This window comes from Plectropomus leopardus, chromosome 18 (genome assembly GCF_008729295.1).
Source record: "Plectropomus leopardus isolate mb chromosome 18, YSFRI_Pleo_2.0, whole genome shotgun sequence".
Lineage (NCBI taxonomy): Eukaryota > Metazoa > Chordata > Actinopteri > Perciformes > Serranidae > Plectropomus > Plectropomus leopardus.
The window spans coordinates 26372371-26396227 of NC_056480.1; the positions used below are offsets into that span (position 1 = coordinate 26372371).

Below are 23857 nucleotides of genomic sequence, written 5' to 3' on the forward strand. Positions count from 1 at the left end.
AGTTAGCTTAACATAATAATTCATAAATGATTATATTATAGACTATTTAGACTATTGTTATCTGGCTTCATGCTAACGTTAGCTTACCTGCTACATGTTTGTTGACACACTGAAGGCAGCTGCAAGGGGCTTGTCCCTGAGCTGGGGACTGTCTGTAAAAATAAAAAAAATAAAATAAATAAATTAGGGGTGATTTGCAACCTTCTTCTCCTCTTCTTTTCACTCCTTACAATCACTTTCATGTTTGAATGGTTAACTGCTCGCTGGGCTTGCCTCTGTGATTTCTTTGGAAGAAAAAAGGCAATGAGCATTTCAATATTATTCAATATTATTAGTAGCAACTTCTGTTCAGTTCTTTTTCTTTGTTTGTTTGTTTTTTTATTTTTAAGTTATATTCTAGTTACTTTTCTTTTTAAGCTTTAATTTTGGGTAATTTCTTAGTGACAGAAGTTCCTTTTTGTATTTTTTTGCAAATATCATGTACATCATATATTCTGGGGCATTTCTAAAGTTGCTCGATGACCTTTTCCCATTCTTTTGAAATAAAATAGCCACTTTCCTTAGGTTTCAAAAGGTTAAGAGTATTTATGTATTTCCTCATTTGTCTCTGCATTTTAAAATTCATAACTGGAGAAACTGGGGAATAAAGAGCTAAGCCAAGTGTTGTCATCCACAGCATGAGGAGAGTGCTTTGAAAGCCAGAATGCCAAAGACGTTCACAGCAAAAGGCCTCGTTATAACTGGAAACTTTCATCCCGATGGAGGTGACAGGAGACGGGCTCGCAAATGAACACTATTGCAAAGCCATTTGCAGCTTTATGCACAGTCACCCGCCTTCATCTGAGAGATGACACTCTTCATCTCGGCGCCAAAGACTCTCGCTTCTCTGCTTCATTAGCAGAAAGGACAACTGAATTTTTTCACCTTGGTCTGTACGACCTTGGACCATCTGCCAATTTCATGATTAGGTTAAGATGCACACACTCTTGTGGGGATGAAAGCGCTCTGGTTTAAGTGGCTTCAAACTCCCTGAGGAGAGAAATAAGCACGAAGAATGCAGAATATGCTCAGTTTTATCAACGCTTTTTTTCATCTCAGAGCATTCAAATTTCTTAAGGTCAAATATCTCAAGATGGTTTATTAAAATTGGAGTTATCTCATCTTTGGGTACAAAATTTTATATCTGTGAAGCAGAGAAGCTTATTAAGGGTGGCCATTCATCATCATCACTTCAGTCACAGCTCCCTGCCCTCTCTTACACATTCATTAAGTCCTCCTGTGTTGATCTTACAGGTGAGAACATCCTCTCCTCACAGCCAAAGCAGATTAAGTGGAAGCATTACAGTGTGCAGTCAAAGCATTAGTGGGAGTCGCTCGGTGCATTAAAACTAGCCGTCTCAGTCTGGCTGGAATGTTTAAGTCTGCGAAGCCCAGAAGAGTTATGCATCAGTGAAACAGGAACCGCTGTGGCCATTTTACATCGTGACTCATTCCACTGGTCTTTATGCATTCACCGCTCCTCTTTAATTGGTTGTAACATCTCGACTGGGATCCGTGTTTTACAGTGGTATTGCGTTTCACACTGTCACGACTCGCCACAGGAAGTGCTCGCATATTTAAAACAAAAAACGCTGTGTGAAACAGCCTCCGAGGACGGTTTTCATTGGGATTACAAAAAAAAAAAGAAAGTCCCTCTTCCTCTCTCAGAAATAGCTCTGGTATAATCCCTCTATCTGAACACAGGTGATATCAGATGCTGCAGGATTAACTGTCACACACTGGGCAGGTGTTGAGGGAAGCCTGGTTTCCTCCTGACACATCATCTGGTTGGTGAGTTTTCAAATCCACATTCTCATTACAACATCGTCCTCTGCTGAATATACCTAAGTGATATTGCTCAGACATTAGCTATATACTTAGTTTCCACATATTCAAATTATTGTAACGGCCTCAGGAATGTTGCATTTGCTTATGCCCTCATAAAAAAATGTATTGTCTATACATGGAAATCTGGTACAGTACTGAATATGGTTGCCAGAATTATTTTTGGGTTATTCATGCATTCACCAGAGTGTCAATTATCTCTTTACTTAGGATTTCTGGTACTAGATTCTTGCAAGAATTAATCACGTTAAAAATAAAAAATGGCACCAACGACTTGATGATGTCAAGTTTCATTCAATATTCTCAAGTTTAATTCGCTATATATTCCTCCTGGTATTCCATATATTCTAAATAGTATTCCATACCATACAATCAAACTTTTTCTGCATAAATTATTACTTCCTTTCTATATATTCAAAAGGTTATTTCCATATATTCAAACTTACTATATATATATACAGGTAAACTTTTTTTATTATATATATCAAAGTTTAATTCCATTTTTTCAACATTCATTCTATATATTCAAACTTTTAAGGCATATATTCAGAATTTAATTCTTTATAATTCTGTAATACTAATTCTGTAATATTCAAGGTTTATTCCATTTGTGCTATTCTGTATGTTCAAGTTTAAATTCCATATATTTGAGGTTCTTTCCCCATCTATCTATTTTTTTCTACATGTTCAAGTTTAATTCCATATACTCAAGGTTCAGTCCATATATTTTAACTATAATTCCATATATTAAAGTTTAATTCCACATATTCAAACTTTGACTGAATGTAAACTTTACTTTAAAGTTTAATTCTATATTATCATGATTCATTCCATATATTCCAACTTTTAGTGCATATATTCAGATTTAAATTCTATATATTCAACTTAAATTCCACATATTCCTGGTTCACTCCATAATGTAAAACTTTATACAATATAGCCAAGTTTAATTCTGTAACGGTTCATACATGTATTCAATGTTCATTCCATATATTTAAACTTTTATTCAGTATATTTCAGTATAAATTTAATGAATTCAAGAATCATTAAAACTGTTCTCACTTTTGGTGCATATATTTTAATTTTATGTATTCAAGATTATTTCCACATATTCAAGATTTATTTTATATATTCAAACTTTTATTATATATATATTTAAGTTTTATATGATATATAAAAGCTTTCAGTGCAAAGATTTCGATTAGTAGTAGCATTCAAGTATTATTCCGGGAATAATTAAGTTTAATTCCATACTTTTGAGGTTTAATCCTCAGCTTTAAACTTTTCCATTATGTATTCAAACTTTTATTCTGTTTATTCAAGTTTAATTTCATATTTTCAAGGTCCATTACATATGTTCAAATGTTCACTGCATGTGTATCACCTTTTAGTCCATATAGTCAAGTGTAATTACAGATATTCTCAGTTTATTCCACATATATTTAAACTGTTATTCCACATATTCACCAGTTTGTGTAAGGTTGACCTTCAGGTCAGTTGGTTAGGTGATTATATATTCAGAGTCATAGTAGTATGGCTATTTGTGAACAATCAACTCTCTCTCTTGAAATGATATCTGCTCTTTATTGAACGCTCAAGCCTCAGAGGCAGGGCTCCCCCGCAGAGCTACTATCTCTGCTAGAGGTGCAGGTGAGGCGCAGGCCAACGCTGCTGTCATTGTATTTCCTGAAAAGATAAATATCTCGTTACATGACCTGCTCATTCATGGATTTTCCACATGTCATGGAGCTTGGGTCAAATGAAGCAGTGGAAAACGCTCTGACAGGTACCATTAATGACTTTTTTTACTATCGCTGGCATGAGAGAGCAGTTAGTTAGTGCCAGGTCATTTTGCTGAATAATGTGTACCATCAACAAACTAAATTGGTGTAAGTTCATTTCCTGTTGCTGTGTTTTCGGTAGCAATGGCTGGCAGGAATGAGCATGAACGTAAGCTGTATCCTAGCAACACAAGAGTGGTGACGCAAAATATAAGCTGGATGCAGATCCTTGAATGGACCATAGCTGTGTTTGTTTGGAGTTTGGCTTATTGCTGGCTGCAGGAGCCAACTGTGGGGAGAGAAACAGACCCTGAGCACCCGAGCAACTCGGTAATAAAAGTTTTCTCTGATAGTGATGCCTGCAGGACAGAACATGTAAATACTCAAGAACCTGACAGTGATTCACGAGAGAAATTTCTTTTTTTTTTTTTGTTAATGTGCAGAACTTCTCGAGACACAAACCTGCAGCTCGAGGTGTTGTTCTGATGTGTGGAGAGAGTGGAGGGAGCTGTTGAAACGCTTTAGTGAGATTCTGTCCCCCTGTGGAAAAAAAAATCCTTTGGCTAACTCTGAATTGGCACAGCGCGCATCATACAGCTCATATTGCGCTCGAAGCCGCAAGACATTGGCACCGGTAAAAACTCACCCTAAGAGTCCAGAAGAGAAAATCTGTTATACAAAAAATTGACATTTTTTAAACAGAAACACTGCAATCTTAATGATTTCTTGCTGTTTACTTTATTGTCTGCTTTACTTATTTATAGGGACTCTGGAGCACAATGAGCAGCTCCTTTCAAATTTCTTTTCCATATTTTTCTTAAACCAGATGATTTTCTGAGCTGTGCTCCTCAAAAAAGGGCTGTGAACTACAGTGATCTGTGTCTCCTTGCAGCAGGAGTGATTTTGTTTGTGTTCAAATTTTTGCATTGCTTTTACTACATTCTTTAAATATGCATACTGTGCAGCGCAGCAAGACTACATGGTATATTCTGTGAGTCTACACATTGTACAGCATATGCTGTCAACATCTCACAACCACTTTACCTCATCATCATCAACAACCCCACCATATGACTTCAAAATAAAACAAAGGAAGATACTGCATAATATATTGAGAAATTAAAGTTGTGTATTTATACTTTTTTGTGGTATTTTTGAAAAAGATGGTAATTTTTTTTATACTTAAAGGTCCAGTGTGTAGGATTTCAACACATTCTTATCCCAACTTGTCACATGGTGCTGCTATGTCAGTGACCTTCTGCATCTACTTATGGGGTTTTCAGTATCCTTGTGCATCAGCTGTTTACGCTCCTGGACGCCGTTACTGTGATCTCAACAAAAGCACATGGGGATGACGCTGCATGGTCCTTATGTTTACACAATAGCGCGGATTATCATGTTGTTCAGCATGAGGCAACAAACTCATGGACATGCCTTTCAGGCATAAGAGGTTTATGGTACGGTGTCGAAAAAAAACCCACAAATCTACTATGAGACACAAACTCCTGACTCCCACATGAAAGTCGGTTGATAGTGGGACCCATCTACCTCCTCACCCGCTCACCAGCCACAAAAGGATGCTTGCGCTCCCTATATAATGTGGTTTTCAACAGCATTATTACTCAACGCTGTCCATCAGCGTTGCATGTGGACGCGCCCGCTGTCATCCGGCTGTCCACCAGCATATGATAACAACGCCACCGGTTCTGTCCGAGCACATTCTCATCTGATGCCATCCAGCCACATTCCGTGGAAGTTGGAAGGTGGCGTTTGTCATCATGCTTGTATACCCAAAGCATTAAGAGAGCAGCGCTATTTGATGGGGCTGAGGATTTCATGGCATCTTGCAGTGAGGTTAGGGAACGGAAACTTCTCCCGTGTACAAAGCATCCAGGAGAACAACGGTGGCCGACATGAAAACATGAATGGACCTATCTGTAACCAGTGTTTGCCTCATCATCTGCTGCTGCAGAAACAACACGGCACACTCAGTGGCAGAGGACCCACTCCACGTGTAGATAAAACCTGCTCATTCTAAGGTAATGAAAGCACAATGACTCTTATTTTTTGGGTGATCATTGACTCATGAAAACATAGTTATAAATACTGTAGTCCAGTTCCGCACAAAAATGCCCCTAAAAATGCTACACACTGGACCTTTAAGTACTTTTAATCATAAGTATCACGAACTTGCTACATTTCAAGTCCCATCCCGTACAGACTAAATTCAACAGTCACATGAATCAGTCCTGATAAACTGCGTGAGAATGGAACAAATGAAAGGAGATAAATCAGCAGCATCTAAAATTACTTTTGCCTGACTTCTTGAAACACTATATCTGCCACCGACAGATATTTATTTTTGCACACGCCAATGGCTTTTTATCTTGATATCATCTTCAGACTCAGCCGGCAACAACTCAAGTAACACCAATTTATCAGACTCCCCAAAAATGATAAACAAACTCAACTGTGTAAATCAGTGCCTTAAAGGAATATTTCATCCACAAACTGACCATGTATGTCACTTATTCAGCCAGTAATGCATTGAATTTGTTAAGAAAACTTTTTTTCTTACATGCGTCTACTGTGAATGGAGAATTAAAAAATGTAGATAATTCACAATGGACTGAAGTAAATGGGGACTGCATTTAACAACAGCTACATCAAAATATCCATTTACAAACTTTCACAAGACTTGTGCTGTATACAACCCTTATTTTTCCAGTCGTGTGCTCAGTAATTCACAAACATGTTCATGTCTGCTAAAAAATAACAATAATAAACAGTCTTTCACATGGCTGAGTAGCACTAACTCAGTGAAGTGCACGGGCAGCATGTAAAACATGCACATGCCCAGCTTGCTACTAGTTTGCACGCGTTTTTAAAAAGGTTTTTTTTAGCAATAATGCATGTGATTGGGAAAAGCTAAGTACACAACTGGATAAATCAGACTTGTATCACACTGCAAAATTTGTTTGAGAGTGTGTAGATGAATGTTTCTGTATAATTTTGCTGTGGTTAAACATAGCCCCCTAATTACTTCAACTCATCAATAATTTTTCTCGGTTTTCAGATTATTCATTGACAGCTGAGGCATGCCAGAAGATCAAAGTTTTCTTTATAAATTCACGGTAACACAGGGTGAGTAACTGATAAAACAAATAGCCATTTTGTGGGTGAAGTATTCTTTTAATAATAAGAACTTAAAGGGGAAGGCTTACAGAATGAACACTTTGGGTATTCTGTCAAATACTCTAATAAGACCTGCCTTTTTAGCCTAGCTTTTAACCCTTTGAAAGCTTCACAAATTGTTTTGATTTCTGTCAAAAACATAAGGAGAACTTGAGAACTTAACAAGAAACGGTACCCAAGATTTGCAAAGAAATTACAAAAAACTTACAAGAAAATAACCTGAAAATAAGCACAAAAAACAGCAAAAAAAAAACAAAAACAAAATGTGTTGCATGTGTTGTTTGTAACTTTTGCAACATAATTTTAAATATAACAATATTGTGATTAAAATGTGGTTTGATAGAAATGTTTCCTGAGTTATTTTTTTGGATAATTTTCTAAAAATCCTCCCCCCTTAATCTAAAATTATTTTCAAGTAATTTTCACCTTTTACTTGCCAAGTTGTTTGATGCCCTTTTCCCCCCATAATTTTCAAAGAAATCTAATCACTTTGCTCTGTTTTCAAAGAGTCAAATACTTGTGAGAGGTGTCAAGAGGTGAACGCAACATAAGAAAACTGTCGACAATCCATATTTCAAAGAGTTAGTTGAACTCTACCTATTTATTTCTTTAGTTGGTTTTAGTAGTTGGTATATCATTTTACTATTTTTAACATATTACGATATTATTCCACTTTGTGCTGCTATCCTTTCATTCACATTATTGTTATTAAAAAACAGTTATAATAATTTATAATAATAATAATAATAATACATGTTTTTATTATTCATCAGTTTGTTTTATATGTCTATCCATATGTTTTATCTTGCCTTTGGTGTTTCTGCACGTGTGATAGCATTTCAACAGTATTTGTTTTTATGAGTGCTATTATTTTACTGCTTTACTTGATTCTTGCTTTAATCCATGTGCTTGTGAGTGTGTGTGTGTGTGTGTGTGTGTGTGTGTGTGTGTGTGTGTGTGTGTGTGTGTGTGTGTGTGTGTGTGTGTGTGTTCTTGCAAGTGCGCATGTGCATGTGTGCATGTGTGTGTGTGTGTGTGTGTTTGTGTGTCTGTGGTTGGGGATGTGAGGGGGTGAATCTGTTTTATTGTATGAAGCGCTTTGTATTACAGTTGTGCTTTCATGGAAAGTGCGATACAAGTAAAATCTGATTTATTGATGAATGGTGAATTAATCTCATGTGATTCCTATTATGATTTTGACAGTTTTTCTTTCAGTACGTATCAAGAATAATTGTGTGGATAACTAAGTATATCAAAGCCAGGTTTAAAACAAGAATAAACTCTTCAAAGTTAATGTTGCCATATAATTGATGAGCAAAAGCATTTAATTACAAGCTATGTTTGTCAGACATAGCTGTTTTTACTGCCATCCTGTGAATTCCTGTATTTAAACACCTGTGTGTCCCTCAGTGCTGAATGACATTGAGGAGAACAGAAAGCCGAAACAGCCCCATCAATAAATAATGAAATAAACTGATTGTGGCTGCTGTCATTTAAGAGTGCCAGCCTTTATCTAAAGCAGATCCCAACGCTTTATCCTACTTCAACAAAGGTCACAGGTCTGATGACGCTCTCCTTTGGGGAGTGGAGCTCCATGCACACACTGCGGGAAGTCTTTCTAGAATACTGAAATGAAGGTCAGTTTTCTGGGCCGCTGTTTCCCACAGTGACCATCGCGCCTGGGGAAGAGGAGATGGAGGATGCAACGCAACACGACCGTTGTTACGCAAGACCAGCGAAAGTGCAACAACAGCATTGAACCCTGGCTCGGAGGAGAGAAAGTGCCAACAGTACACAAAACACATAGGAGAGAGAGAAGGGAAAAGAGAGGGAACAGGGAGGAGGAGGAGAAGGGGGTAATTCAATCACATCAGCGTCCTCATTCACAGGACAGAGAGCCAGAGAGCCAGAGTTATGAACAACTAATGAAATAAGCAAAAGCTGAGTCAGATATTTGTCCCGCTCTGAAACAACAGAGAGGTGAGACAAAGACGGGGGTGAAGGTGTGGGCAGAGAGAACACCAGGGGACAAAGCAGGACAGACAAGCACAGAGCTTGTGTCTTTGCTACAGTAACACCTCCACTCCTTCAGGTCAAAAGGTCACAAAGAAGAGAAAATCTCTGCAGTGCAACTTCCCGTCCACCCTCATCCCTCTGAGCTGAGGAGAGCATGCATGATCACACTCGTACACACTATAAGGCCTTGAACACACATCTCTTAAAACCCCAACTCCCAGGCTGAGCTCCCGATCATCCACCCTTCAGTGATCATTGCCCCCGAGCTTTGTGGGAGCTATGATCTCCAGTCTGAGGCTGTTCTCCTCCTGCAGATACCATAACACTGACGGTCAGCCAACAGACCACTGACGCTTCAGATCAATGTCAATATCAGACAGTCCTGTAAAACTCCAGATTACAATAAATGACAATACATTTTTATATTCATTGTCACTTCTTTCTCCTCCTCTTCTTCTCTTTACATGGTAAATATAGGCAGATTTCCATTACAGATTTGCGCAAAACTTAAGTGATATTTTGGAAATGTCGATCTAACACAATGGCGAGATGACTGTGTCTCCACTGAGTGATGTTAATCAACTTCTTTCACAATGTAGTGCACTCAGGGATCCTACAGCTTAAGGCAATACCTTTAAAGACTTTTTTTAATGCCACTCAGGTTAAAATTTAAAGTTATTTTTACAACAACCAAAACTAAATAAATGAATAAATAAAACATGAATCATAAGCCAACATTTTTTTCATAGAGGTAAGAACAATTTCGCCCAAACATGTATTGTGACATTCCGTGAAACAGTTTAAGAAGAGGGATTCTGTATGGGTTTGTTTTTTTTTTTTTAAAAGATGTTACCAGTTATTTTGAGATTTTACAATGCAAAGTCAGAAAGACGCATTTCATTAAACCTCCAATGTCTGAGCATCTTTAAGACTTCTAAACAATTAATTAAAGCCAATGAAGGCCTTATTTAGAGATTATAAAATTTAATGCCTTTTAATGCCTTTTTAATGCCGCTTTTCCTCTGGCGATAACATTCCAAGAAAGATAGCAATGATTGTTCAAAACATTAGCATCTTTATTTCTATTGCAGCCACTGCACTAGTATTAATTATTTACAGTTCAAGGTGACGTCAGTGTGATATGGAGCGATAATGGAAAGACAAGCCCCTTATAGGTGGGAGCGGCTCCGTATGAGGCATCTCTGGGAGGTGATAGTTCACGATTTTACAGAGAAAGTCTGGATTCAAAACTTCCACATGATCCACTCAACTTTTGAAGAGTTTTGTAATGAAATAACACCTCTTGTAGCTCCTGCTGCATAATGAGGGAGCCAGTTCCTACCGACAAGCACATAGCCATAGCGTCATGTGACCTAGAAAAGCCAAAAAAGTGTTTCCATTGCAGTTTTGCAAAACGTTTTCGAATCACACGAAAAGGCACCTCATCATGTGATCGTAAAAATTTTTGATATACCTGGGAGTTCCTTCGAAATGTACATGTTTTGCCATTTCTATTTGCGCAATTTGGGGGTGAATTAACCCCCCCCGCTGCAATGTAGCTCACAAGTACTATATGTACTGTTACTGTCACTCTCACATTAACATCAACATCATCAATACTACAGTTACAATATGTATAGCTACTGTCAACCAATCATCACCATCAACATCAACAATACTCCAAGTACAATATGTACTGTTACTGTCATACTGTCATCCTAATCCTCATCATCAACACCATCAGGACTACAAGTAAAATATGTACTGTTGCTGTCACCTAATCATTGTCATCAATACTACAAAAACAATACTATATATTATAATACTATTGTACTTTGTATCCAGGCAACAACCTCGGGGGCTGAAAAATGAATGTGCCAAAAAATGCAGTTTCTCAAATTGCCACTTGGCCCCCATGTTTCCAGCCTGGGAGAGAAAAAAAAAGTTATCCATAGCTGATTTCAACATGCATGACAACAGCTGTTCTAGGAGTGTATGGGGCTTTGAGTAACAAGTAGCTGCCATCCATAGACACCTCGCTACCATGTCAACAACATTGGTTTGGTAATGTAATCTTGGTGTAACCATAGATTCACAGAGTGTAGGTGTAGCTTAACCTGTCACTATTTTAACGTTTTTATGTAATTTATTAAAGCTTACTGTAGCATTTTAGTCATCATAAAATGTCTTGATCAGTGCTTAGTTGTACTTAAAGACCCTGTACAGGATTGGATGTTCATATTCAGTATGTTTGTTTCAGCGGTTTTAGGACTGTTTTTTTGCTATCATAAATTAGCATTAACTCAGTAAACCACAGCTATAGGTGTAGATTTCAGGGGGACGCAGGGGACATGTTTACCTTAATATTTAGAAAATGGGAATTTGCCCCTCTTAATAAAAACATTAAACCAGCAGAGGACTTTTATCTAAACAAAAATAGAGACATTTACAAAGTAAATGGATGCAGAAAAGGCATGATTTCATGCATAAAAATGATGCTTTAATGCTCAAAATAGTCTGTCTGAGGATCCCCTAAACCTCCTGTTTTATATGTATTCCCTCACCAATGTTGAAATGTAACCTACGCCCTTGACCTGAGCTAACCAAGCTAGTAGCTGGTGTTGAGGTTAGTCCCACCCTTTTGTCCAAATGGACACTTATGGCTCCAAAATCCAAGATGGCGACAACTAAAATGCCAAATTTGAGGACCTTTTGTTGTCTCCTGCTAATCCCCTTTAAAAATATATTAGCACTACAATATCATTTTGGAAAGTCATGAATTTATGTATACTTGTCTCCATAGAGAGACAAAGTCCTGATGAGCTGCAACTCAACATAATCACTCACTAAAGGGTTTTCCTCCATCTCTCTGTCTAATAAAGGCAAACATGTCCCTTGGGTTTACTGTGTATATTCTATAAGATAAATGAGAATATACTACAGCACTTGCTATTATCATTTCAACTCAGTGATATTAAAGGATCGATCTGCTCCTTAAAGTGATACATGGATGAATACAAAGCAGACTGACTGTCAAACTCTCAGTGAAAGATACCTATAGTTATGTGACTGGGCTGGATCCTTAGTTACGACTGTTCTCATGCACTGTTTCATACATATTCTTATGAAATGTAATGCACCAAAATTTGTACATATCCATCGTAATGATGGACCAATAATTCATGCACAACCCAAATATTTGGACTGCTGTGATCACGTACTCAATGTGCTAACAGGAGTAAAGAAAGAAGTGGCCCTTGTTGGTGCCCGTATGGAGGCAGGTTGGGGAGCTGGATGGGTCACAAAACACAGGAGTTTCCCCAGGAGACTGGTATCATTTTAAGGTACATTGTTAGAATTTTCCTCTCAGCATATTCTCAGTCCCAATTTGTCACATATTCAGTGTACTTTTGCTGTCTACATGTCATGCGCTAGGTACTCTGTTTGCATCTATTGTTGACATTCTGGGATGCTTTGTAAATTTACCTGTTACATTATGTCTTTTCAAAAGACTGTACATAATACTGTACATTTTCTGCTGGTTAGATGGAAAATAAAAGTACATTGTCAGTATTATGTCATTATTAAGATGTATATTCTTATTCTATATTATTCATGCTATTCCTTAATCCTTATACCAAATGTTGTTCTACCTTAACCTGTGTTTTTCAGTTCAGTTAATGACATTTTTTAGATTATCTTAATAAGTCGGATTACCCTGCCCGGGGCATCCTGGCTTCCTCCTGGACAAAGGACATCTGAAGTTCTGTTAAATGAACAAACATGCTGTTGAGATCTCATGATCAAATGACTTTGGGCGACAGTGTAAATCAGGAAGTGGAAACTTAGTACTTGTTGTAATTGGTGTGTAAAAGATATCGGACCCTTTGAAAGGTTACATTATTGTATGAAGAATAATTTTGAGCCAGTTGCTTTGCAAACCAACTCAATATACTACATCTGTATTACACCGCTGTGAAAAGGATGGCTTTTTTGTTGTGTGTGGTTTCTTTTCCTAAACCTACAGCAACTTTACTTCCCTATACCTAACCTCCATAACTTTCCGTTAATTACGTCAGTATACGTTGAGGATGTAACGTTATTTGGGGGCGCAAATGTGTTGGATATCTTAAGAACTGTCATATGAGGATACATTGGGCTAATACTAGTATCAAATTATAGTTTGAATAAGGTTTTCTTCTATCTTGAACAGTACCTGGAAGTGGAGGTTTTACATTGGCTCTCAGTGTTGAAGTGTCAAGGTTTCAAAGTAGATTTGCATACTTACTGTTTAAAAAAGGTGAAAATCAAGGGTTACAAATCTAGTTGTGCTTTCAAATTGTTTTCAGACTACTTTCTACATGCATTTCAGACTTGCAGCGATGTCCCTTCAATGGACAACCCTAGAGCCCTGAGGACAACATCCACAACCAAACATCTGGCCAGAGACTTTGAACACAGTAGACTATGCCTCCCCTTTGTGCATGATATGAAACCCATGCTGTGCATGGAAATTGTTATTCCACTCTTGCCATCCTCCAGTTGCATCTCATTCTAATTTATCCAACCCCGCTGTGGTGCCTTCTCCTTTCCTTCATTTATATTCCGCTGTATGATATCTTGGCAATAACATTCATCTACAAATTATTCCTTTTAATCAGACACATAACTTTCAGCTTTGTATTTGCAGCAGCCTTCACTTTCACAATCTTTCCATTCAGCAAAAAATCATCTCTGCTTTGACGAGCTGGGCAACTGATCTGATTAATTTAAGAGAGATAAATCTTGAGCCTTATTGTAAGAAGGATAAGAAGGGAGAAGAGAGCAGGTGTTACCTAAATAACTAAGGGTTAATGAGAAATCAAACACCACAGCGTCTAATTAAGAACCTGGCCACCCTTGAAACCTCTCTGCTTTACATTCCTTGTCTAAAATCCATCACGGCATATTGTGTCAGGAAAATTGTTTCCTCTCAGATGCCTATGCACTCCCTTTAGGAATGTGTCGTTTTTGATTTTCCTGTTGGAGTAGCGCTGGTTACGCAGGCCAGCTGTCCTTTCAATGAGCAACCAAACTTAGTCCACCGAGACCACCAACTGTGAGTCATCTCCAACCTTTAGACTTAATAAAAACCTTCCCACAGCTCTCTCAGGCTCTGTGAGGTGTGACAAAGTATGGCTGATGTCTGGCTTAGATGGCGGACTCTGGAGTGCTTGAGTGTGTGTGTGTGTGAGAGAGAGAGAGAGAGAGAGAGAGAGAGAGAGAGAGAGAGAGAGAGAGAGAGGTCTGGTGCTCAGCTTATCCCATCAATGCTAATATCCACAGACTGTCCAATGTGTGACTCAGGTCTCAAGCCTCTTTCTCTGATGTATGTGTGTTGTTGTGTGTGTGCTTCCATATGCAAAACAGAGATTGCCTTACAAAAGTGAAGAGCTGGAAGTGCAATTTAAAATTGAAAAATACCGGAAATTTAAAAAGTTGACAACATTGCAAATATTTTTTATGCTTTGCTGAGGGTGAAAAGTTGGTGCATCAATAAAAAAACAGACTTCAAATAAACCAGCCTATTCTCATTCCAAACTCTTAAAATAAAGCCAATAATAATATAACAATATCAAGTGTGGCCACTGCGTTTGGGTGCAGGGCAAGTGGAAGGGCAAGTTTGACGTGAACTGGTTGTTTGTTAAGGACATGCCTAATAGCCAGCTGTGCCACATCCGCCTGGAGAACAATGACAACAACAAGCTGGTCACCAACTCACGTGACACTCAAGAGGTTCTTCTGGAGGAGGCGAAGCAGGTGCTGAAGATCATCACCCAGTACTAACTTACACATACTGTATTATTTTGTTTGTTACATATTATTATTGTCTGTGTGGCAAGCTGTTCATTTGTGCTGCATTCTAATGAGTTTTGCAAATGTTAAAAATCAAATATTTTAAATTTTGTTGTTGGGGGAGCAGACGGCATGGGCAGCCCAGGGCCTTGTACATGAAAACAAATTTTCTGTTTTTATTTTTGCAGATTTCCAGTTAATTTAAGAAGCATATTTATATCACAATTTCACAAAATACAGACTATGTATGTGTGTGTATATATATACACACACATACATATATATACTGTGCCATTTTGTAAGGGCAGAATATGAATATAATAATTATGATTATATGATATGAAATGCAAAAGTAGGGCATAAAATAAGCACTGAGATTTTTTTTTCTTATACTGTACTGGGTCGGAATGTGAATACAACGTTATTTCTATTTTACTTTAATATTTATGTGCTCGTTTATTGCCTATCATCACCATCACTAAGAACAAATATGTGGCGCAGAAAATTATATTATTATACACGCAGCATGGTGCGCCATAATTCTCTGTTGTGACACTCACATCTATCTGTTTTACTGGGAGGGAGAGAGAGAGAGAGAGAGAGAGAGAGAGAGGGAGAGAGAGAGAGAGAGAGAGCGACAGAGACGGGAGGAAAGTAGGAGGAGGGCTGTGCGCATCGTCGGTGCCAATAGGCGCAGCGCTGTCTAATTAAACCCCCACCACGTAATCCCAACGAAACCATCCCCCCGTTTAAATCCACTTCACCGGCGCTCACCACTTAAACACACTGTCCTCCGCTGCCATCCCGTCCCGACCCGGCCCCTGGAGGAGAGGAACCGCAAGCAGCAGCAGCTCCGTACCGCAGCACCATCACTGCTGCCTGTCGCCTGCACGGTAACATGGTTTGCAGGGCTCGGCTGCTGTAGCCAAGGGCCACTTAGTCAGTCACTCAACCAGTCAGTGTGTGTGTGTGGATGTGTGTGAGTGTGCGCTAAGAAGCAGCAGTAGTAAGCAGACGGAGATCAGTACATCAGGAGCACCGGAGAACAGGAGCCGAGCATCCCTGCATCTCTACCCGGCTGTCCTGCACACCGGCCCCGCTGAACCGGAGCAGGGACACCCTCCTCCCCACCGCAGACTCTACCTCGGCTTCATCGGGTAAGAAAGAGGCTCGATCAGAGATTTGTAGCTCACCTAAAATGTTTTCTGCAATGCCACCGCTGCTATTAGCCTAATAATTTTTGGAAAAGCGCTGCAGACGCTTTTGTTTACCCGCAGAAATGGTGCGTTTTTCGGCTGTGTGGTGACAATAACCCGCCGAGTGCAGCCGAGCCATCTGACCTGAAAACATTCCCCTGCAGTTGCATTGGGACAGATGTTTTGCTAATGTGCATTCATCATCATCGGAGTGCTTTTAACGAATTAATCACTGATATTTAAAAAAAAAAAAAAAAAAAAAAAAAAAACGTCCTTTGTGCAGCCAATAGGATGAGAGCAGCATTGGCCTGCCATTTTTTATGAATGATCTTAACGCGGGACAAGAGATGGATGAGCACGGGTGCTCTGGATGCTCCAGCACTGCTCCTCTGTCTCAAAGCCAGGAGGTGCATGCAGGAAGGAAAGAGAGGACAGAAAGCAATCTAGTTGCATCCTCTTATTTGAAGCCTTATTTCTACCAGGGCTGGGCAATATAACGAGATTATCATATCAAAATATGACACTATATATCGTCTTACATATTGGATATTATTATATGTGATTTGGAATAAATTGTGTTTTTTTCCAGATTTTAAAGGTTGTATTACAGTAAAGTGATATACTTTACTCAAACCATCAGACAGTTATACTGGTTTTAATACTCATCCACTATATAATAGTCTATGGCAATACTTAGTCATTATATACTAATGATTATTGATCAAAAATTGAATTATGTTAATATTTTTCTCTAAGTCCCAATAGTCATTCCTACAACAATGTCTTATCAAAGAGGAATTGGGTGAACTTTTTTTGATTCTATCTCCCATTTCTAGCATTAATGAATTGCTTCTGAAGAGATACAAAAATACTGAGCTATATATCATGTATCAAGATATAGCGTAAAAATATTGCAGTATAATTTTTAGCCAATATCGCCCAGTCCTAATTTCTACAAAGCTGATAATGGGCTGTAATATTCCAGTTAAAACTGCAGAGTATTTTTATAATACATTTCAATGACTTTTTTTATATAGCAACATTATATAGAAGGGGTGGGGGACGCTACATCAATGATATTAAGATTATTAGATGATATTTTTGTGTTGCAATGTATGTGAAATATTTTATGTGTGTAATTTGGATTATGTGCAATGTATTAGTGTAATTTGGTACAGCTAGTGCTGTTCTGTTTATATGTGGTTTGTGTTATTGTGACTGTGAAGGCATTTATGGGCGCAGCATCTGAGTCCAAGACAAATTTACCTACAGGGACAGTAAAGCATATCATATCATATTGTATCATGTCATATCATCTCACATCAAATTCTATCATATCATATCCTATAATACTGTATAGCAACATTGTATTGATACATGGATGCCAAAAATTGATTTTTAAGAATTATATTAATATTACAAATTCAAGTCAAATTTTGGTAGTAATTTTTGCAGAATAATAAAATCAATGAGTTTTGTGTTTGCTAGATACAATTTGCTGCAGTAAGAATGATTTAAGAAAATTAAAACTTTATTATGTTATTTATTTTCATTTATTTGATGTAAAACAAATTAGACTAATTTTTCATTAGAGGACATAATTTGAGGCTGAAAAAAAGATGACAAACCTCAATATATCGCAATATATGTTATTGCAATACTCAGGATATCGAAATATGTTTAAAATGGCAACAATATTGTTTTTTGACTTAAATATTGTGATAATATCATATTGTGGGGCCTTTGGTGATTCTTTTCCCTATATTGTAGTGACAATTCCAAACAGGCTGTTAAAATAATGTATTTCGTCTCTCAGTAGTAAGTTCAGGACTTCTGTCCTCAAACCATTGCCTAGCATTGGATTGCCACGTAAATCTTTATACCTATAAAGATAGAAAGTGTCGTTACAGTCATTCCCCCGGGTTACAATAACAGTGCAGAGATGCCAAGAGTGCAGATTTGAAAAACTCGCAAAAACTGACCAATCAGAGCAGAGGGGCTTCTTCAGGAGGAGGGCTTAAAGAGACAGGCGCTAAAACAAAGCATTTCAGACGGAGGGTGAATAGTATATTCAGGCAGACAGTATGAGAAAAATAATGTGTTTTTTGATCATTAAAACATGCAAACATGTTCTAGTCGAGACCCAAAATAAAAGTGATCTGAAAAGGAGTATGATATGGGACCTTTAAATTGGGCTATCTTGCTGCTTTATTACAGGCTAATAACGGCCTTCCAGTGTGGTTAAAATGCAGCTTGTTCCATTAGTCTTCTTATAGCTGCTATTTCTGCATCTCATGTATCTTGTAAAATCTGATTCATCATTTGATCCATATTGGAAATCTCTCGACTAAATCAATAAAATAAGAGGCAGGGACCCAGTGGCCCGCAGTATATATAACATGCCATCTTTAATAAGCATCTGTAACCTATAGGTGTTGAGGACCTCTGCTCTCCTTTTCCTTCAGATAACGAGCCCATTCATGGCTGATTCAGACTCAGCTATGACACATTTGCCTCTACATTTTCTCTCCTAAATGCCACCCAGCTGCTGCACGCCGTTTGTATAATCCCTTCAGATTTAACCAGTTGCTGTCAGACTTGATATACAAAGCACAAAGAAGAAATTTTGTGCAGAAAGTCACCCCATTGATCCACTCAGGGTTATTTAAAGGAGTCACACGAGGGTGGAAAGGCACTGTAGCTGTCATTTAGGTGCAGCTAATAATGAGGAGAATGATGAGAGGCCCGATAATGTGGCGGTCGTTGGGTGTAACGCCTGGTCAACGAGTGTGGTGCACGGTGGAGGAGCAGCACCGACAAATGTATTCATATTTTGGGATTATGTCTTGAGGAAAAACTCAGGATGTGGGACAGGCCAAATTCAGCTGCTGATGTTTTGGTTGTGTTTAGCCTGCATGTGCTAATGCTAGCTAGTTGTTACATAAGGAGATAAATGTGTGCTGGAGTGCTACTCTCTCTCTCTCTCTCTCTCTACGGCCTGCACACGCACACTCATAACTTGTATACACAGAGGTTTTAACCCTGAGGCATTAAGCACCGAGCAAATGATAGATGTCATAGTCAAGGTGTGTTTCAATGAGGCAGGTGCAGTACAGAGAGAAAAGGTAATAGTTTCATTCTTATCCCTCCTCAATGGCTCTTTCCCGCATGCCTTGTCTATATTCTACACTGCAGGCTCTCACAGGAACAGCCGCTGTATAGTGTTGCTCTTATAGGTGACCTTGCTCTTACACAATGCTGCTAGAAATTCGAGGAAGACAAGATGCCCCTGACCGCATGTTTGCATGGAATTCATAAGTCAGTTTGTAAGTAAGTTTGTATTAGTCTTACCACGTGAACGCAGGTCAGTAGTGGATCACGGGATGGAAACATACAGGCTCGGCTTCTTGTCTGTCTTTCTTCCAGAAAGACAAGTAAAATCTTTGAATGCCGCCGATGCTTGGAGGCCTTGGTGGAGCCGGAGCGACCTCCAGGCCTCCAAGTCAGGTTAACATCCTCCCTCAGAGGCTCGCTGTTTGTTCATCCTCTGGCAGCGTGATGGATGTGGAAGGCCAGTGGAATTTTCTCGGAGGAAGACTCTCAGGGCTTTATGGAAAACAGAAGAGCAAAGAGATGGATGTCAAGGCTCAGTGTTAAATGGCTCTTTGGTTTGGTGGTAAACACAGTAATGGGAGGAAATGGTTGTATAATCTTTATTAGAGTTTTGTTTCATGTCGTCTTTGTTGTTAAAGGCAATTAGCAAATACCACTTTCCCATGAACCATCATCACCATAAGGATGGGCTATTAAGAGGAGGTGTGGACTCAAGTCACATGACTTGGACTCAAGGCAGACTCATCATAAATTCAATGACTTTTGACTGACAAAATCAAAAAGACTTGCAACTCGACTTGGACTTGAACACCAATGACTCGTGACTTCACTTGGATTAAAAAGTATGTTGTTGAAAAAGTGTAACACAAATCAAGTCATTAATTTCACTGAAGGAGCTAACATTAATGCATTAATTTCTAGCAAATTGAGAAAAAGTGGAAAAGAAATTATATCAAAGAGAATTTTGTTTAAAAACAACTATGTGGTAATAACAATAAACAAATTTCAGTTTGCAAAATGTGCAGGTCAAAAAGTACACGTAGAGATGAAATAAATTCAAACAGATTTGTTTTAACAAATATGTGCATATTTTAAGAAACATTCAGCAACATCATTTTTCTTGTGTCTGTGTCTTTTTTTTTAGTAATTTTCTTTTACATTTTACTTTTTTTTTTGCTAATTTTTTGGGTAATTTCTTCTTTCACCACTCATTGCCTTCCTCCCGTGTTTTTGAAAGAAATCAAGCCTATTTGCTAAGGTTTCAAAAAGTTAAAATGGCATTACATTTGCCTTAAAAAAGGTGCTTTCTGGCTAAATAGGACTACAGAACAACATCTTGACTCACATGGCTTTGCAGCCTCACTGTGGTGTGGCAACCTTAAGTCATGCGACTGTGGTGTAGCTTGTTTATATCCTCTGGCATTTTTATTAATTCTTAACGAGTTATACAGAACGCATGGACCCATATTCAGGAGACTGCAGACAAAGACATCTCTAACTCACACAGATAAGTCTTTCTTCCAGGTCAGAACAGAGAAATGGCAAACTGAGCATCACAGAAACAAGTCCAGGATCCAACAAAGACTGAAGTGAAAACCAGGACTTATACTTAATGTAAACTAGATGAGGGGATGAAGTGCGGGATGAGAAAAAGGGCAGAGGAGCTCAGGTGAGGAGAATAAGGTGATGAGGCAGAAGAACAGGCAGGGAGCTGATTGGCTGGGAGAAACTGAGGAGCAGGAAGGACTCACAAGGCTGATTTAAGACAGCTGTGACAGAAAACAGGCAGGAAACTGACAAAAACTTAAAGAACTAATGACACACAGAAACCACAAGGGAAAGTGGGAAGACAGGAAGTAAAACCAAATAAATAAAGACAGATATATATCAGATAGTCTTCACAAAAAAGTCCACTCCAAAAGACTGAGACTATTTATTAATTTTCAGAATTTTTAACCTTCAAAAGGCAGTTTTTTTTGTCATGATGCCCCTGTGTTTTTGGATTAAAAAAAAAAAAATTAAACATTTTCAATATACTATATGCAAAGTTTTATTCATTTTATCTTTTTTTATTATTACTATTAATATTATCACAGCCTGGGATATGTCAGTGATTTGCAGCAATACTGATTGTGAGAGCAGCAATAAGATTTTGTGCACCGGGTGGAAATTGCAAGTATCTCCATATGCCGAATATGTTTCGTTTTGTTTTTTTACTTACGTCATTGGGTGGAAAATAGTAACAATTCCAGATTGAATTGAAATGAATTAATTTTCATACGTGATAAAGCTCCTTCAGGCCACAGAAGAAATAGTGGAGTGCCCCTGAACCACAGCAACCATAACACATGTACCTTGGACATGGTTGCATATTATATATTTTTTATGAAACTGGTAAGAATCAGGACCACTCTGAAAGGAACATCCCATGTGTTCATCCTTTGTAAGCTCTCCCTCTATAAGTCTGTGTTTTTATATGTAGGGGAGTGTGATGCGGCCTGCATGGGTGGACACGAGGTCTGTGTTTCCCATGCGTGCTGCCGACCCTTATAATCTGCCCTGATCCTACTGGGAGGGGCGTCTCCTGCCCGTCAGACATCCAGTCTGATAGAGCCCACGATAAGGCCAGGAGAGCAGCTGAACCAAAGATGGTACCAATCAATCCCGATGTGACGCTCTGTGTAGCTCAGAGCACAGCCAGTGATGAGTTTAGTCCTGTTAGAGCATCTTTACTCTATTATTAACCTGGGAGGATGCATTGTTGCTGCTCATCCTTTTGTTAAAACACAGCAGTTGCATGTTTTTAATTGATTATGAATAAATGTGATATGGAGCTTAGGCAACCTGATTGTTGAAAATCCCTTTTTGCAGGGAGGTCTACCTGCACGGTCCCCATGAATCCAATCCAAAGACACTGGTCTGGAATAATTTGACAGGACCGGTGTGTGCTTCCTTCCTTTGTCTTCAAATGAAAGCATAATAAACAAACAGGGGAGCGCAGCCAAAGAGCAGTGGGTTAAAATAATAATAAAAAAGGAACCAATAGACCGACATGTGTAACTGGTCAAAAATATTCTCAGTGGTTAACCGATTATACATTGGTTAAACATTGTCATCTCAAGTCTGACAGCAAGGTCAAGCATTGAAGAATACTGTCAATAAAGTTTCCACTGATATAGATTTTTTCAGGTGGCTAAAATTAATTTTGCTGCTCCCTTCATCTGCAGCAGTACACTGCTTAGCTTCAGCAGCAGTATTTCAATCTGCTTGCTGACAGCCCCATCCACTATATGTAATACACTGACTGTGGATAAGTACCTCATATATCCCCACTTCAAGAAATCTGAACTATCACTTTAAGGTGCTGGCGAAAAAGGATAAATCACATGAAATTAAGTAAGAAAATTGGTTTCTTGTGGAGATTTTAAATAGATGACAGTAATTCTGCTAAGTCACCTCCCCTCCTCTCCTTTCCTCTGCTCTAGTCACTAGGACTCTGAAAGGGCAGCCAATTACTCCCAGAGCTCTGCATGTGGTTGAGCTAATGAAGCCAGGGGGGAGAAAAGTGTGTGAACAAGGGTGTGAGTGTGCCCTTTAGCATAAAAGGGCCAACAGCTCTCAACTGATAAGGCGTGGTGGAGAACACACACTCTCGGCACACTCCACCATTACCTTTGTTAAGATTATATCTCAAAGTGGCCTCCTCCTTTTTGTCACCTCATCTTCTACCACATATCACTTCCCCTCCAGACCACATGAATATTTCTTTTCTCTCTTTTTGACATTTTCTCTGCATCTCTCCTACTCGATCATAAAATCTCTACCTGGCCCTCTTTAATGGGCATTTCATCTTCTGTCAGTACCCGTTTATAGTTCATGTTGTCTCTTTCTGTCCATTTTAGAAAGCGCATGTCCAAAGAGACTAATAGTTTAATTAGTTCCTTAAGACTGCGAAGCTGTACAGTAGCCATAACAAGAATATTATCTGTTCTTGTGTCTCTCCCCTGACTCTCCTCAATGGTTTCTCTCTTGATTTAGATGCCTCATGCCAGGTGTCAAGTGTTTTATTTGGGGCGACCCACAACAGCAGTTCCCTTTGTCAGTTATTTTGTTTCTTTGTTGCTTTGTCTGTTTGTCTGATACCTCTTGTGCGGACAAGGGGGATTCATTCACCCGCTTGTCTGATCCATTGTCACTGTACTATCTTGAAGGTCACAAGCTTCTTTCTTGTGATATTGTTCTTTTTTACGGCCCTGATTGGCCTGCAGGAGTATGACCACACTCAAGTACTGCCAAAAATTTCTCATTGTGTGCTGTAATTCATGGAAATAGAACTGGGAGATTTTAAAGAAAGAAAGAGGAATGTAGCCCGACAGAACCAGGAACAAGAGGCAAAGGAAGGCAGGAGTGCCCAAGAGACTATGGAGCCAACAGCTGATGCACAACCCACTGCTCACCAATGTGCAGCCTTAGAGAAATAAGATGGAGGGACTTGACAGCAAGTGCACAGTCACAGCTGGGACCCTCCAAAGCGATCTCACAAAAATGCATAAAATGAACACGACATCTTGACATCCCATTATGTGGTCGGCTTTTAATGTGTGTGTATGTGGTGCTGGCATTTTTGGGTCTTGGGTCCAAAACTACATGGATAGTCGGCTTGGGCAGTATTAATGTATAACTGTATACCTGGGTACTTAAAAATCTCCAAGGTGTGTTTGTCAATACCTTTATAAATACAGGTGGTCCTGAGCTGAAAGACACTGCATCACCTAGAGTTGATGGAATAGATTACGGGACTGTCAACGGCTGGTGGCCAGCAACAGAGACTGTGGG

At 38.8% G+C, this 23857-nt stretch overlaps 1 protein-coding gene across 1 annotated transcript in view; it reads left to right on the forward strand.

Annotated features, from left to right (window-relative positions):
* Positions 1-15498: 15498 nt before the first annotated feature.
* Positions 15499-23857, forward strand: part of LOC121958193 (hippocalcin-like protein 1) — a 51440-nt gene continuing 43081 nt past the window's right edge. Inside the window, exon 1 of the mRNA XM_042507066.1 lies at positions 15499-15868. The gene's annotated coding sequence lies outside the window, so the exon portion shown is untranslated. The remainder of the gene's footprint in view (positions 15869-23857) is intronic.